Genomic DNA, 18,557 nt, shown 5'->3' with positions numbered 1-18,557 from the left:
AATAAAGTAGATATAGTGCGTAATGTATTCAAGGCTCAACAATTTACAACCAGAAAAACACTAAAGGGATTTTACACAATTACCATGAATAAAATTTAATTACGAGAAGTTTTGAACAGATTAATAAGGAAATCTTTATTCATATTTATAGTTGATTATGTCCATATTAGTATATCAGATATATACTATTATGCAGGCCCGCCGACAGGAGGGGGCAACTGCCCATGGGCTCGGGTGAATGAAACCTGGTTATGCCGTAAAGCCCGCAAAGCATCTTTAGGCTATATCTTCATTTAATGATAAAAACCATAGTTTTTGGCTTTTCTTTGCATATAGATGCCTGATACATTAAGAACAACTGAAATAATAATATGCAAAGAAAAGCCAAAAACTATGATTTTTTATCATTAAATGAAGATAATCGAGAGCCAGCACGGGCCCTGGGGCAAACATCCTCGCTGGGCCCCCTTTCTCTCTCTCTCTTTTTTAACATTTTCAAGAATTTATTAAAAAAAAAGATCCTAAATTAGGACAGCTATGAGCTCATAAACCAGACAAAATCATAGCAGCAGCCGTTTTTACCTCACAGTATAAGCGTAAAAACATTAATAAAGTGACAACAAATATCTATTAAATCTGTAAAGTAACAAATACATATTAATTATTATTCAAATAATTATATCAGTCATTCTTAATGTATCAAGCATCTAAACCATTTCCAACAATCCAATATCTTTCTAAAGTAAGGCACCAAAACTGAAAACAATACTCCAAACCTGGCCTAACCAATAATCTACACAATGATATTATAATATCTTTAGACTTGAATTCAATACTCCCATAGATACAGCCTAAAATCCTATTTGCCATGCCACTACCAACAGCACATTGCTTGGATAGCTTAAGAGATTGATAAATCAGAACACAAAGATCTTTTTTGTTCCATAACATTGTTAAGGTTATTTCCATCAAAATTATACTCATATGACAACTGCTTGCCAACTGTGCCCACATTGCTAGAGCAGCGAGTAGTAACCCTAATCACTATGTACATATGCACTTGACTCAGATGGCTTAGAAGATAGTGAAAGTGAGTCAAGTGGTGTTCAAGTGCGTGATTATGAAGAGGCAATGAGACAAGAGGATGCTAGCTATCCATCCAGTGATGATAGTCAAGATGATGAATCTGGAACCAGCAGAGGAAGGCGTAAGTAGCATTGATAATGAGAAACATTTGTCCCAGTCGCAGCATGAGGGGGGTGGGAGCACTGGGAAATAAACATCCCAGGTGCAATGAATGGATTAACAAGCTCAGAATTAATGCGATAATCTTGTTGAATCTTGATTCCATATAGCAACTGTTCAGGATCATTCCTATCTTCATTAATAAAACCTGAACAGAAAATAGAGTTCAATAACCCAGATATCCCATGATCATCATATATTAGCCTTCCTGTATCATCTCTCAAAGACCCTACTCTCATCCAAACATTTGGCTTACACTTACACATACTTTTTTGATTTCCTGATTCCCCATACGACCAACTCTCTTGATATTCTATAATCCTACAAATCTCACATCATTGCTCTCAATTTAAACTTCTTATACATATAATACTTTCCTTTAATTTTATCCTTTTTTGAGCCAACCTTTTTTTGCTTTTTTTTAATCTGTAAGCAACATGCTGGTAAAAATAATTCCAACACTAAGGCACTAATTAAAGCTAGGAATGACAAACTTTATCAGGATAAGATCACACATCTTAGTACCATTGAAATGACATCAATGAATTAAGGAACAAGACAGACAGGAAACTTAACTTGATCACATCTGTTCATGAAATGTTATCCCAGTAAGATCAAGTCTGGCAGTATTCTTCAGAATTTTATAATACCAGTTTCTTAATGATCATGACATTCTCTTGAATTTGTGCGCATTTCAGTTTAGTAGCTGATACATCTTTACTTTTTCTTTTCCTAATGACTGAACCTCTTATATACTTTCCATTCTCCAATATTTTATTTCTCATTTATTTTATTGCAAGTTTCTTTCTCATTACAATTATAATGTTTTCCAGCTCTTTTGTTCTCTACCTTTAGATTATTAGTGAGAATGAACTAGTATGATATCAAGTGAGATTTGAACCTATGACTGTCCAGTAACAAGCAGTCCTGGGTGTGAACCCTGCTTAATTCAACTCTCCATAAAAAATTCTAACTTCATAGAATGGTACTCCATTCTTGAAATTACTATGGGTTTAAGCAAATAGCTTCATCAATTTTGTTTCTAGTTTTAAGTTTTTTTTAAATGGCTAATAATAATAGTGAACATTTCCAGCAAGGTTTAGAACTGTTTAACAGAGCTTAAAAGAGTTGAGTCATGATGATTAAGTGGCCTTAAATAGAGTATGGAGCAGTGGTTATGTAGCTAAAGTTTAGTGGTGAAACTAGTTCCTGTGAGACTAGTGCAATACAGTGACCAAACCTTTCCAAACATTTCTGTTGATGGGAAAGCCTATAAATAAATTCTCTCAGAAATATGCAAAATAAGTAACTCAAACAACATGATTTTATTTTAGTAAATAACTTACCCTTTTTTGTTTGCATGGTGCATAACTTATGCAACTGTTAAACATAATTTCTGTTTAAATATATATATACATATAGTCTTGTTGAATCAATTTCTGAATTTTATTTACTTTTACCTCAAACCTGGACTCTTTATTTATTCAGCACATAACTCATTATCTTTGTCAACTTTTCATACTACACTGTATTTGATTTATTGTCAGGAACGGCAGCTAGTCATCACCACCAAACACCAGCTCTTGGGCTACTCTTTTACCAACGAATAATGGGATTGATCATCACATTATACTGCCCCCACGGCTGAAAGGGTGAGCATGTTTGGTGTGATTGGGACTCGAACCAGCAACCCTCAGATTGCGAGTCGAGCGCCCTAACCACCTGGCCATGCTGGGCCCAAGTAGGAAGATAGGAATAGAGAAAAAAACTGGAACAGTCCTGAATGAATGCATCCCCAGCTAAAGCTAAGGGAAGAGGAACAGGGAACCAGAAGAGGGGAAGTAGAGTGTTGAGAAGAGTGGCAAAAACATCTAGAAGAAGTGTCCAGATGAGAGAACAGCCACTTGAACACCAGAGGATCAAGAGACTAATCTGTAGGTAGTATTTTGGAAGGCCTTGATAGATGATTCAGTGCAACCAGAATAGAACAAGCTACTAGACTTCTATAAAATGGGCCCAGAAAAGGAGGTCAATAGTGTAGAAACAAGGAGAGTGAGATGAAGTTTCCTTTTGGTGGTTGATAAAGGAGACAACTGTAGAGTTGACTGTATGTATCATCATGGAACATCTACAAACAATCCTAAATTTGGTGTAGCACCAAAAGTTTCAAGAGATGGACTTGAATGGACAATATGTTGTGGTACCCATGACCTTAATTCATGTGAAAGTCAAGATATGTCCACCATCTCATCAAGTGGGCACCTGGAAACAGAAGGAGGCCAAAATGAGAGGAAGAGGAACACTCTCTATGAGAGTAGTTTTATCAAGCTAACAGGAGAAATCTTTGAGAAGAAGAATGGTTGATGACAAGGGATCCCATCCCAAGCAAGGATCCAGTGAATGTGCAGTCCACTGTAGATTTCACAAATATGTATGACCCAGGGGTATAAGGAATTCCATAGAAGTCAAACTCCCCAAAATAGAGAGAACCTCCCTCACAGTGAGGGAAGGAGAGGATATGGTATGTGAAACTAATTGCTTCACATTCCTCAAAAGAAGGGTAGAAGGCTGGGCCCTGCAGACATACAGATGAAAATGCACACAAATGAATGAGAAACACAACAGATGTTACACCTTCAAGATGAACCAACTAACCCAGATGCAGCACATCCTGAAGAAGGAGAAGAGGATGGCTGTAGGAGGCTTGTTGGGACAGAGCCAAATGAGAAAAGAAGCAAAGATGTCCACCTCGATCATCCCAAGACCTGGGGTGAAAGACCACTGTAGGGTGAGAAATTCCCCATTGGAAAGAGAAGGATGACAAGAAATTGACTGAGAAATGAAAGATGTAAGACTCAACACCTATCTATAGATTCCTTGGGAACCATAAAAAAGATAGAAATAACAACCTGGAAAAGGATGAGAAACCTATCCAATAGTGATTGTAGTCCAATATATTGCCATGGACCAATGTTGGCAAGAAACATGATCCCTTGGAGGATGTAAATGGAAACAGGAGACAATGGAGGAGGTGAGGAAAAAACGAAGATTAAGGCTGTCTGATAGAAATCCCAGTACTCAACAATTGGCTGCAAATGGGGGGCAAGGTTCATAAACCAAAGGAAACAAGTCCTACTGACCCTGAACCTATAGAACAGTCACTGTCAAGACTAACAGCACCAAAGTCTACAAGCAGTGGAAGGACAGATGGGAAGAGGAATGGGAAGTGGCGACAGAAAGAAAAGAGGAAGTAGGAGGACAGGAAACAGAAAGAGGCAAAGAAGGAGCATGAGAGAGACCGTAAACCAGTGAGGATAAGGAATAACATTGGCATGCAGCCCCAACATACTACACCAGAGAAACAAGCATAGCAGTAAAATCATACAGGCAGATGAAAGGAGCCAGAAGAAGGCATATGAGATATAAGGGAGGCAAAATCAAGTGAGTAACAATGGCATCATGACCCAGTCAACTCTAGCAAAAGATCAAACAAGTAATAAAGGAAAATGCTACAACACTGTAGAAAAGAGAAGTGAATGAGCATCCACCAAAAACCCCATAGGGGAATGGTGAATTACCATGTAAAGAAAGAAAAAATAACAGAAAAGAGTAGTGTGTCTAAGACAACCTTTGTATCCCAGGTATCATCTTAGTAGCCCTTCTCTTTTTCCTCTGGTCTTACACTGCTAAATTAGGGATGGCTAGTGCAGATAGCCCTTGTGTAGCTTTGCACGATATTCAAAAACAAACAAATAATTCTTAGCTGTTAACATTTTAGTAAGGAATTCGACATATGCATACAGTAAAATAAAGCTCAAGATGTAAATATTGCAGAGGATGTTTATATTTTTTAGCATTATGAAAATAAGTTCATCATAAATGTTTTGCTTTTCACAAAGAAGCTCTCTTGCCTTACAGAATAATTTTAATTTAGTTTCATATGTATTTATATTTTGTCACTGTGAGTAAACTTTTAAGTGCTTCTTGATTAAATAAAGAATTGTTTTTGTAGACCAGTTTTAATTATATAAATATAGTGGGGCATATTACTGTTCAAGCTCCCTAGTGAATGTCTGTAGAGACTTGATTAGGTCTTGATAAGCTGTAGAAAAAAAGCTGAGATGGAAAGATAAGTGTTTTATAATATATGACTGGAGAGACTGTTGAAGATATGGAGAAAGAACGTTTTTAGAAATGATATTGTGAGAGGCACTTTTGAAGAAGATTCATGAGCTATACATTAAATGTGCAGCAGCTCTGTGATAATACAAGTTGATCACAATGTTTTAGTATTAAAAGTTTCCTGAATGATATATATATATATATGTATGTTTGAAGACTGGATAGTAGTAATTATACAAGTAAATCTTGTCATTTGTTAGCTACTACAAGGAAATAAAGTTCAAGTGCCTGTAACCAACTGTATCTTATTCTTTTTTGTATTTCTACACATTTCATGTATCATGTTTGTTCAGTGGAAAACTTAGAAAACTTATTTTTGATAGTGAGATTAATATTAAAATTCATTTATTTGCTTGTTGTACAACACTGCACTAATGCTTATTTTGGTACCAGTTCTACCTGAGATAAATATGATGTTGCATCATTAAGACTATTGTAAACAGACTTCACATGATCCTTCTTAGACATTAAGTGATGTGATAAAACATCTTGTAATTTTCCACTTTAAAAAAGAAGCAATTCTGTTAAAAGCTAATGAAAAAAAGACTTGCATAAACTTATAATGGTTGGTCAATGTGTAGCTATAAACCATTTCAATACTAGTTTAAAGCATAGGCTTTATTACTTTCTTAAAATATTTGAAACTGAAAGCAGAGTAAGTTACAAACAAACAAGTTTGTTTATTCAAATAATTCAGTATACTGATTTTAGAGAAAGTGATTACAACAGTCGTGATTGTATGAGGTACAGAAACGGACATAAATCAATTAAATATGAACATTTGAATTATAATGCAGAATCAAACATTCAGACCTGTACAACTAGTACTACTGCTACTTATGCAGTATTTATCAAGTGATAGATCTGTAATAAATAGCTCTATGGAATGTAATAAACAATACAACCATATTGAAAATTCATTTCATGTATGTTCAAGCAATAGTAAATGTTTTGCTTTCAGAGCAACTTTCCACACTAAATGATAGTTCATCATCAGAATAATCATTTGAACTCATTTTAGAATAATACTAGAGTGAAAATTATTACTGAAGCATTACCACTTACAGTGATTTGTATTGACAACCACTGACTGCTGGGTATAATCTCTCCCAAATATAGCATCAGATTTATGAATATTCCACCATATTTAAGTAATGTGATCAAACTGCGGTTTGATGAAAATTGAAACATCATCAGAACAGTTGTACGCACACACACACTTACACAATGATATAAATATAGTCCTTGGTATTTCAGTTAATTTCAATAGGAAAATGCTGAAAATGTGTTGTAAGAATAAAATTCCTAAACTAGCAATGTGTGGCTTTGTTTTTGCATTCCATAATTCAACCATAATTTTGCAATTGTTTTGCTATTTAATAGTACATAATTTTGTAAGATTGATGTTTTTTGCATTCATATTATCAATTGTCATTTCAAGTTGACACAATGTACAACTATACAAGAGGTCAAATTAATTAGTGTATTGACCATACACAATACTTGTAAAAATACCTTCTGAGATCATAATAATATGAAGGCAAATCTTAAGAAGATAGTACTTTTTCTAGTATGTACTAAGTAAAATCTGAACTTATTGTCTATTTACTTTCTTTAATTTTACATAAAGGCTAGCTTCTCATGAATCTGGCAGTTTGAGTGACATTATGTGTGAAGATCATGATAAGCTTGCATAAAGTATTGTTTAAAAGCAACTTGAATATAGGCTTATCTCAAATTGTTTACTTGTCTCTTATTCTAACAACTATTTTAATCTTATAAACCTAAACTTATACAATAAGAGTGTTCAAAATTAATTTCAAGGTGGAACAAATCCATATCCAGTTCACAGCATTAACTAAGTCAGTCATTTGGAGTGTGAAAGGAAAATGCATTTTGAGTTCTCTCTTTCTACTAATTCATCTTTGTCTAACCTTCTGTAGAGAGATGGACACAGATCAGCACAAATAACAAATGTTTAATAATGCTTTCACAAGTTACAGTACAAACAAGAAATGCACTGCAGTGTGACACACTAAACAATAACACAGCTAACAGTTGTGTAAGTGACCTATGCATGTGTGTAGAACTGACAACATATATGAAGACTTTAATGAGTGATAAGACTTGTGTCAGTTCATGTTCTGCCTCATTCAAGTTCAACTAAAATATAGATGAATATTAACCCTTTCACTGAGGCTGGGACATATAAGTGAAAGTTTGCTCAAGTTAAGTGTAAAGAAAACACTACAAAAAATGTCTAAGAATATCCTCAGTGAAACACAAGATCCTAACTCAGATTTCATTACAAAGCTCTAAAAATGCTTTAAACTCTATGGATGGAGCATACTCTATACACTTCACTTAAATATAAGCAAAACAATGTCTAAAAATATCCTCGGTGAAATACAATATTCTAACTTGGAAGATACTTTTAAACTCTGTGTGAAGCAACTGCTACACTACTTTGTGCATGTTTAGAACAAAATTGCTACATGTTACACTACTTTGTGCATACTTAGAGCAACTGTTACAACCACACTACTTCACACACTTATCATAAATGAACTCTAACTTTCTTTGCTTAAGACAAATGCAACTTAAAGGAATGAGGTATGCTTAAGAACTAAAACAGGCTTTCGCTCCAAATAAAAAATGAAAGTAAAACAGAACTCCACAGAAATTGAAGGGTCCTTGCAAAAATACATATAGGAACAGAAAACAAAGACTAGCAGAAGTCTTGAATATGAGAACATCTTGCTTAAAGTTAAGATATCAGGAGGATGCAAACACATAAATCTGTCTTAAATGGCCACTAGTGGCACAGCGGTGTGTCTGTGAACTTACAATGTAAGAAACTGGGTTTTGATACCCGTGAGGGCAGAACACAGATAGTACATTGTGTAGCTTTATGTTTGAACTACAAACAAACAAAACTATCTTAAACTTTTCTGTAAATTCAAATATAATACTAATGAAAAATATGTATAAAATCTGCTCCCTCAAGTCCAAACACTGCCTTAATTATATCATTAAACTCTCAAGTTCCTAATACAAGAAAGCAGTTGTTGGTTTGTGTTCGATCAACTGACCAATGGACAGTGAATATCAAGAATGATTCCATTTGCACCTATTACCTGATTTGCCAATAAGAATAACTGTTCACTAATTAAAAATAATGTTATTCCTCTATGAGAATCAGATAAGCCAGCAAAGCCTTTCATCTAGCTATGAGTGATTGTGTCTGAAAGAGTAACTATGAAAAACAACTAATTTTAAAAAAAATTACCCTTTTTAACTGAAGGGGTGGAATAGAAATAGTATGTCCTCATACTACAGATGTAAAACATTCTGAGATCGAGGCCTAATTTAGCAAAACATTTTTGTAATGTATTCTAAAATTATAATTTCTATATCAGTCCTGCTATCGCCCTACTGTTTTTTGTCTTGATAATTGGTGATTTCATCTGTGGATTCTTCCTTTGATGTTTTTAGTTTAGTTTCACTCTTCATTTTGGATCCTGTGTTGATTTGTGGCTTGGGAAATTTCCATCAGAACACTTGTTTCATTCCTGTATTTGGGGTATGTTATTTCCTAGTATTCCATGTGGTCTTTAGTCAGGATGGAGATGCAAATCATTGTAGTCAACTAGGTGTCTGTCTCATTATTACACATACCTGATGCAAATGATGTACTTTCAGCTACATTTTCTTTCTTTTTTTGCTGAGCAGTGAATCATTGATTATCCTTCATATGGTGTTGGGTCTTTTGTCTTGGCATGTTCTGTTATATTTTCCAGTGGATGGCGACACGCCTGCAATTTTGTACTTCATTTGTATGAAATTTGCTTTCCTTCTTGTCATTATAATTCTGTTTAATCTGAGGATTCTGTGATGTTTGGTTTCTTAAATAATGATCCTTTGCTCCTGTTTTTAGTAAACTTGGCTGATGTTTCTGTAGGTTTTGAAATGCTTCCTCTAGGGTGTATTTTTTGTGTGACATTGGTAATTTGTTTTTAAATGTTGCAAAGCACAAACAATAATTTTTGGGTGTTTAATTTAAAAAGAAATTGTATGATTTTAAATATTCTGCAATTTCTGTTCAAAATACATATATATATATATAACTTTTTTGATACAATGACTAGATGAAGTTTTGTTTCATTGAATTGTTAAGATGAATGAACTTTGTCATTACTCCTTATTTCTCTGTATATTCTTGTTAAGGCCATAACTTTAGATTATAATATCTCGCTGTTACATAAGACTACTCATTGTAAAAAATGAAAATTGATTATACTATATGTATATATAATTTCTTTTTCAGTGGCAGAGATCAGACAGATGAAAAACCAGGTGAAAGAACTTCAGGAACAAAATTCTTCTTATATCAAGCTTCTCAATGCAGCTTCAATTCCTTTAAATTCTACTCCGGAAGAAATATGGAGTCAGCAACCAGGGAAGTACTCCAACAAGCTCACCCCAGAACAGGCCAGTGCCTTAATTGATCATTTTGAAAAAAATAAAAAAATAAATGGTTTGCTGAAACTTAATACCAAAGAGAAGTCATCAAGTAGTGAAAATAGTACTGTTAGTACCAAAATTGCAAAGAATGGTTTTTTAAATAACAATTCTTCAGCTTCTGATGTGGACACATTGATTCCAGCACTAGATTCTGAGAACACAAATGTTGAATATGTGGGTGATATAAGCAGTTCTACAACATCTAATGAGCTAGGAGCTGAAGATGCTCATCAGGTGGCCTCAGGTATAACTTCATTTTTCTCTGGAAGTGCGACAAGCACATCAGCAAAAACAACAGGAACTACATCATGTGTGGGTACATTAGTTAAAAGCAGGGTTGAGGTAACCCAGTCTCAAACTTCAAACACCGTTTTGTGTGACACAAATAGACAAAGCTTGTGTTCTACTGGTGTGGCATCTACAATCACAAACCAAAGTGCTACAGTATCTTCAGTGTCTGTTTTGCCACTTCAGGTATCACTGGCAGCTTCTCATGTGTCAGAGATGAAAAAAACTATTGATTCATGTAATATTCAGTTGGCTACTCAACAGCAAGTCATTGTTGTCAATGGAAAGAATATTCCATTGTTGCAAAAAAATGTTCCTGGTCACTCAGTACAAAGTAGTAGCTTTACTATGGCACCTCATCCAGATGCTTATGAACTACAAGTAAGACAGCAGATTGGTTTAGCTGCCAGTTGTACCACTGATGAAACATTATACAATGAAACATTTCCACAACAAGCCTCATCAGAAACATTAACTCTGCCAGTGCCTACTACATCTGTGATTAGTACAAGTGTTCTTGGAAATTGTGTTCCTTCTGTCACATTCTCTCCGTCATTTGTATCCTCTTGTAATGAGATCCGTCCGCCAAACAATAGTTCATTAATTTGCCCTTCTCAAGTGCATTTTAGTTCCTCTCTCATGAATTCTCAGCAAATTCCAGTGAGTTGTGTAAATGGATATATGTCAGGTTTTAACTCTACTTTACCTACTTTGCAGCCTAGTCTTCAGCAGGTTTCCCAGACAGGTCATATGCAGACACCTACAGAAGTATCAGCTCAAAATACACCTTATCCCTGTGGTCTGTTGAATCAGTCTGTAGTTCAACCTGGCGGTTTCTTTGGAGGTCAGCAGCTAATTCTGAATCAGCAGGGCCAAGTGATATCAATAAGTGGGAACCCTCTTTTGACAACTGCAGGAGGAGTTCAGCCACAGACAATGCTACCATCTGCTCTACTTCTTCCAAATGGACAAATTATTCCAGTTGTAAGCCAGCCATCTGTAGTGTATGCAGGTCCTCCAGGTGGAGTTAGTGGTAACATTATGCTGACTCCCTCTGGAGCAACCACAAACATGCCTATTGCACCAGTTGTATCTACAGGTTTATCTTCAGATGCTAGTGCTTGTAGCGTGGTAGCAAGTAATAACATGCTTTGTGCCATGTCTGGTAGTTTAGCTAATAATGACATGAATCAGCAGTCTATGTTACCAGTCACTCATGGACAGTGTTTTTCTAGTTCAAGTGTTACTGGGTCAGTACCTCAGAAATTACCTGGAAAAAATGCATATCCAACAAGTTTGAGTAAAAATGGCAGAGGGAAAGAAACCTGTAATACTACAGCTGAAAGCATACCACAAAAAACAGTTACATCAAAAAGCCAGTCTGGAAAATCCAAGAAGACTGTGACAGTAATTGGGGATAAAGATCCACTTTTCAAAGTTCAGAATTCAAAATGTAGTACTGTGGGAACAAGTAAGGCTTCTAAAAATTCCCAACGAGCAATTAGACCTAAGCCTGCTCTAAGACAAGAATATTCTCCAGCATGTAGCTCTAGTCATACAGTTAGTTCTGCAGCAAAACCACATGTGGTGCCATTATTTAGTGGAAGTGGTGTTTCATTGTCACATGAAACAGTCACTGTAAGCAGCTCCTCTTCAATTTTGTTAGATACCATTTGCTTGGACGGAAGTTTAGAGTCATCTGTTGTATCATCTAACAACCACACTCAATCTCAGCCTTCCTGTAACAGTGAGAGAGTTTCAGAGTGTATAACTGAAGAAATTAACTGCACCAGCTCTTCCGAAAGCCAACCACTTCTGTCTTGCTCAGATTTATCGACTTCTCAGCCACACAATACCACTACTGACATTTTGGCCAAAGCTACAGAATCAATATTTTCTAATTGTATAGAAGAGTTATCATCAGATATTCAAGATTTTGGAGAGACTTCGTCTTTGAATGACACAACAGAACAGGCACAAAATCAGTGTGAAGAAAATAATGAAATTCCTAATGTGAAATGCTCTTCAAGAAATTCATCAGAAGAGCAAAGTTATCCTTCTGAGGATAAATGCAATGTACAGGAGTCTTCAAGTAGCAAACAACTATCAACACAAGGTACAGATGTATTTAGTTCATTAAATGAAAATATTTTAGAACATGGTGTAGCAGTAGGTAAAAGTATTTCTAGTGAGGAAACTCAAAATATTCTTGAAACAAAAGAAACTAAAAATATTCAAAATGCTACAAATGAAAATGGAAAAAGGACCTTTAATGAAATCCCAGTTAATGTGGAAATTTATTCTTCTAATCAAAATACACCACCTGCAAAAAAGTCCAGATCAGAAACTGAACTTGGAACAGAGAAGACTGATATTCAGCCAAATAATGCAGAAATAAATGAAAGTAGTAATGTACAAGCACTTGAACATCCTTTGGAGAAATTGTCTAACAACAAACATATAGAGGAAATTACACTAAAAAAACAACTGAAAAACTTGCTAGCAGCACCCAGAAGCAGCAAGAAGTACATGTAAATTCAAGTCTAGCTTCTACAAACAACACATCAGTTACTGAAACTTCTTTAATAAATAGTGAAATTGCAGTTCCTAGTTCTTTTTGTTCTGTTCCAGAAGTCAGAAGTTACGCAGTTCCTGAGCTAACTGAAATACGTTGTGTTTCAAGCCATGATAATTCTTCTGAATTGCCAGCTTTACTATTAGGAAATATAACAGAAGATAGTGATGCCCCTTCTTCATTAAACAGTGGCTCGGACCAAAGTTTACCTTTCCTGACTCTCTCACCATCTGAACATTTCAGTTTGGATTTGAATGGTAAAGAAAATTCAAACAACAATCACAATATGTTTAATTTGCATATGTTGTCTGCTTCATATCAAAATTCTAAAAACAATTCTGAAAAAGGTAACCATGTAACATCCTCAAAGATGGTAAATGAAGTAAGCAAAAAACAAAATACAGTATCAGAGTCTTTCTCAGTTATTCCAAATAATCTTAACAACCTTCAAGCTTTATCAAGTACTACAGAGTGTTCTTTGCCAAAGGAACATTTCAATACTGCAAATAATTTAAATCCAAATTCAAGTACATCTGTCACTTACTACCAATCTACTGAACAGAAGTATGTATCAAAGACAGCATCATCAAATTCTTTTGTAACAAATAGCAAAGTATCAAAAGAGAGCCCTGCCCCAGATATGTTCCCAGGATCTTCTGATATATCAGTTTCATCTCCAAATAACATTTCAGTATCTCATCTGCCTGAAATAAGTTGTCATGACTCTAACCCTCCACCATTATTGTCAAGAGTTTTTGTGTCAAAGAATAAGTCCCAGAATTCAGTGGAAACTTTAGGATCACCATCATCACTGTCTCCCAGTTTTTCTTCTCAAACACCACCAGCTGCCAACCAATCTTTGAAAGATCAAAACATTCAATCTAAAATTTTGTCTCCTTGCAAACCAGATACACCTTGCACACAAAAACAGCAAAATTCATCAAGTAGACTCAGACAAAGATCTGACAGTGTACATAATGGATCAAAGCTTAGTTCTTTGAAACCATCTGAGGTATCATCCGTTTCCAAAATTGTTCCTTCTCCAAATGCTCAGACACTGATATCTGTTCCTCTTACTGCAACTATGTCCAGTGATTCCTTTGCAAGTGGGTCAGCTACCTTGCAAGGAAACCCATCACTATCTTGCTATTCAGCAGAATCTCTAATTGGAAATGCTTCACCAATTGCTTCAAGTTCTGTTATACCTGCTACATCTGGATCATCATTCACAACATTAAGTGTGTCAAGAACTCATGCTCTCAGTTCACATGTACCTGTACAGTGTACACCTTCAGAACAAGGTATAACAAGAACTCTTTCATACTCTGCAGAAAGTCTTATACATTCACAAGCATCTAATAATAAAAGGCGAGACAGTCGTCAAAGAAGTTTGAGTCAGGTATCTCAATCTGGGCAAATAAGTAATAATCACATGTTTCAAGACACACAGCAAAATACATTTAAAAAATCTTTTCTGTCTGCTCTATCTCAAGGAAATTCAACTAACTTTACATTTAGTTCTCCTTCAGAAATTCATCATGAATGTCCCTCTTTTTTACAAGTTTCATCACAGTCATCTTCACCAAGGACTGCCTCTAACTTCACGTTTCAAAGAAATTCATCAGCAAATAATGCACACTCCAACAGTGTCAGCAGTAACATGGAACAGCAAGAAATGCAAAATTGCAATTTTGGATCAAATACGCAAAGTTTTGTTCCTCAGCATGCTTGCTCTTTATCATCACAGCTTTCTTCAAATCCTCCATTTCAATCTGGAGGAAGTTGCCCACCTCCAGTTACTCCTCAACCATATTCAGATTTTTCCATTAGTCTAGGAAATGGTGAAAATAACATTGCTGGAAACCCAGTGTATCATCGGAGTGTAACCAATACCCCTAACTTTAATGCACCTTTTTCAACTTGTTTGCAAAACTTACAAGGAAACAATCTCTCTAGTAATGCCTCTTTTCAGAACCAAAGAGAGAACTTTTTGGCCAATGCAAATGTACCATCAGGGCATTCTGGACCATTTTTCCAAATGCCAGATCCAAATTTCTCAGTTCTCACAAATTCATCATCCTTGTCAGACCAGGCTCATTCAGGAAGTAATCTAGGCAGAACTTCTTTCCTAGGAAATTGTCCACAATCAACACAGAGCCATTTAAGTAATAATTTTTTCCCAGGACATTTCATACCAGGCATAAGTGATCAAAAGAGTGAAACTTCCATCCAGAGAGTACCTCATGGTATTTCTTTTCTTGATGAAATGAACAAACAAGCACCAAGAGAGTCAAGGATTTCATCTCATTCACGACCTCCAGGTCCTGGACAAAACAAGCAAAATACATCCAAAAATAAGGGTTCAAGAAAAACTAAGCAACAAGTTTCAGCAGAAAATCCATCTCTGCACACTTTACCTGTTTTTGATGGTAATCGTAATGCAAATGTTGCACCGTATCTTCAAGCACCTGAACTGTCAGCTGCAAGACAGGATGCCATCCCTTATGCTGGCAGCCGATGCATTGGCATTTCAAAAAAGTCTAATAGCTCAGCTACATCTCATTTACCAAAACATTCACTGAAAAATGACCACAGTGGCCAAAATATTAAGACAGATATTGGAAACCCAAACCACTTCTTCAGATCACACTCTCAGAACTCTTTAAACTTGAATTTTCAAAGTGCAAGATTTAGCATGAATGCATTTCACCAATTACCAGCTACATCTTCAGCCAATATTAGGTCTTCAAATACCGTAGGTTCTCAAAACAGTAATTTATGCAACCATCATGTATCCAACTTTAATTTGAGTAACATTATCCCTGATATTAATAGTTCTTCTGCAGACAGTGTTGGATTTTCTCCCATTAAATTTAATGCATCAGTCTATATTCCTCCTCTTTCAGCACAAGCTCAAGTCCAGTCATCCAATGACACTAATGGTATAGGACATTCTGGTCCATACCAGAACAATCATGCACCACCATCTCTGTACCATGGAAGGACACATCCATCTGTGATACACAATAGCATGAGCTTTAATACATTTTTGGGACATAACCCCCACAGTTTTGATGGACGACCACCTGTTCAGATGTCTGTGGGAATGAATAGCAATGTAGCTCCTCCTCCTCCTTTCCCTCCAGCTCATGGTCATCCACCGTCCTTTGGGAATATGATTCCCACACTAAATTTCTCCATGCATGACCAGTTATGAATGGTTAGCTTGTTTTTATGTTGCATGTAACAAACGAAATGGCTACTAATGAAGACTTCTATCTTTATTTTAAATATTTTTATTAAAAATTATTTGTATCTTGTTGATTTGAGACTTAATTTTAAACAGTAGACTGGAGTGATAAAATGTTTTAGGTATCTATATGTACGTCTTTTTAATACAATTTTGTATGCATGTTGTGGAAATGCTTGTAAATGACCTGTACACTTTGTATAAAAGAATCAATTTAATATATCAGTGCCAGTTTAGAGTACATGTATGTATATGTTAACTTCTCTAGCACCATATAATTTTTGTTAGCAATGTATAAAATGGATTACACTTGTATTATACAATTATTAAGCAGTTAAATGAATATGTACAAATAATTTACATCATATCACAAATTGTATGGAAATTCCACGGATGTTAATGCTTTTGTGTTTATATGTAATATATTTTGGTAGAAAAGTATTCTTTGCAGCAAAAAATTTTAAAAACCATGTAAAATAAGTTTGAAAACCATATAGACGATTCAAGTTTGCCTCTTTACAAATTTTTTCTGTAGGTGATACAAATTTCGTATATATATATATACATATACATAATTTGACTATAGAAGTTTTTGCTTGTTTGTATGACAAAATATTATTCTGTTATTAAATAAAAGTATGTGACTACCACCATCACAAAAAGTTCACTCTTTTTTTAAACCATTAAGAGTGGTGTTTAATGAAAGATTTAAATTTAAAAAGAAGTTTAAGCATCTAATGTTGTCTTGCAAATTATTTCCAAATATTGTACAGTAAAAAATCAGCTTTTTAAACTCATAAATTGATCAAAATGTGTTAACTGCCATCTTGAATAGCATTGCTGCCATTTTTTTAATTTTCAAAATGTGCAGTAGGAGGAAAATAAATGCAGTTCAATCACTGGAGTACAAAATATTTTTTTTTCCTGTATATTGATGTAGGTACTATCAACTTGTACATCTTTTGATAATGTTATCGTAGGTGTATATTTAAAAAAAAAGAAAATAGATGTTTTGAATTGTGTTTCAAGGGCAAATTATTCACCACTGTAAAAAATACCTGCACTCTGATAGATGTAGTTACTCACTCATATTAAGTTCTTCAAACACTAAAACATATTCAATTTATTTTAAATATAAATATTAAAATTAGGTTGGTTTAAATGTAAATATTGTTTGGAATAAGTATTTACTTTTTTCGTGTGTTGTAGCAAATGAGTGATTGAGTTAACTCTATTTGCTGAAGTACTTTTTACTTATTCATATATATAAATATATATATATGCAAAGTATTCCCTACATTCTAAAATTATTTACATTAATAAGGTATTTGCTTCTCCCTGTTGGTGTATTCTGGCTTGTGTGATATCTGACATTTTGAATGTATGAACACAACTACTGCTAATCTGGAAGTACTAATGTTCTTGATGACTTTGAAATTTCAACAATAAATATCAAATAGAGTCACTGAGGAATTAAGTTAAGTGTACATTTTTGCATCTTTAAATTTTACATTACATATTTTTGGTACAGCAGTTTTGTAAATGTAAAAAAAATACTGGAACCTTTTAGGTAATATGCTTAGTATTTTAAATTTTAATTTGATTAGAGGTATCTTGATGAAAGTAGACACATATTAAGGGGTGAAAATGTACAGTTAAGTATTTTTGTGTCATATGGACCACAATAATATTTCAAATTATTCATAAATGTAAAAAATACATTAATATGTTCTTAAACAATTTCGATGGAAAGTCTAAAAATCTAGTTTTGATTTATTTACATTATTTGTAAGAATTTTATGTTTGCTGCAGTTTGGCTATGCAAATGTTGTACATGTTTTATCATTGTACATATATTTATCAACAAAACAAAGATTTTTGAAATTAAATTGCAGTTTGTTTTTTTTTGTTTTTATCAGTCAGTGCAAGGTATATGGTTTGCTTATGTGTTGTCATGAATAAACTTCTATAGTTTGTGTAACAATTCTTTTTACAATGTGTTTGGACTTTCTTTTATAAAGGCCAGCATGGCCAGGTGGTTAGGGCCCTTGACTTGCAACCTGAGGGTTGTAGGTTCAAATCCCCATCCCACCAAACATTCTCGCCCTTTCAGCCATAGTGGTGTTATAACATGATGGTCAATCCCACTATTAGTTGGTAAAAGAGCAGCCCAAGAGTTGGCAGTGGGTGGTGATGACTAGCTGCCTTTCCTCTAGTCATTCACTGCTAAATTATGGACGGGTAATGCAGCTAGCCCTCATGTAGCTTTGTGCGAAATTCAAAACAAACCAAGTAGCAAATCTTTTATAAAGTTAAAATGAAATTATAAAAAATGATATAAGTCTGAATAAAAACACACAAAAAAGGAAAATCAAAATTATCTATTAAAACTTCATTTTTGTAGGGTTGGATTTGTTGGAGTTATTTTCCAATTCATTTCTTATATTTCCGTTCCGTGTAAGAATAGCATCATTCTATTACACCCATAAAACA

General features: G+C 34.6%; 1 pseudogene; it reads left to right on the top strand.

Moving 5' to 3' along the window:
* Positions 1-17,063, top strand: part of LOC106457951 — a 57,382-nt pseudogene extending 40,319 nt beyond the window's left edge.
* The last annotated feature ends 1,494 nt before the right edge of the window (positions 17,064-18,557 follow it).

This window comes from Limulus polyphemus, unplaced genomic scaffold, assembly GCF_000517525.1.
Source record: "Limulus polyphemus unplaced genomic scaffold, Limulus_polyphemus-2.1.2 Scaffold395, whole genome shotgun sequence".
NCBI lineage: Eukaryota > Metazoa > Arthropoda > Merostomata > Xiphosura > Limulidae > Limulus > Limulus polyphemus.
Note: the sequence above shows the minus strand (reverse complement) of the source record. Positions and strands in the feature narration are given on the sequence as shown.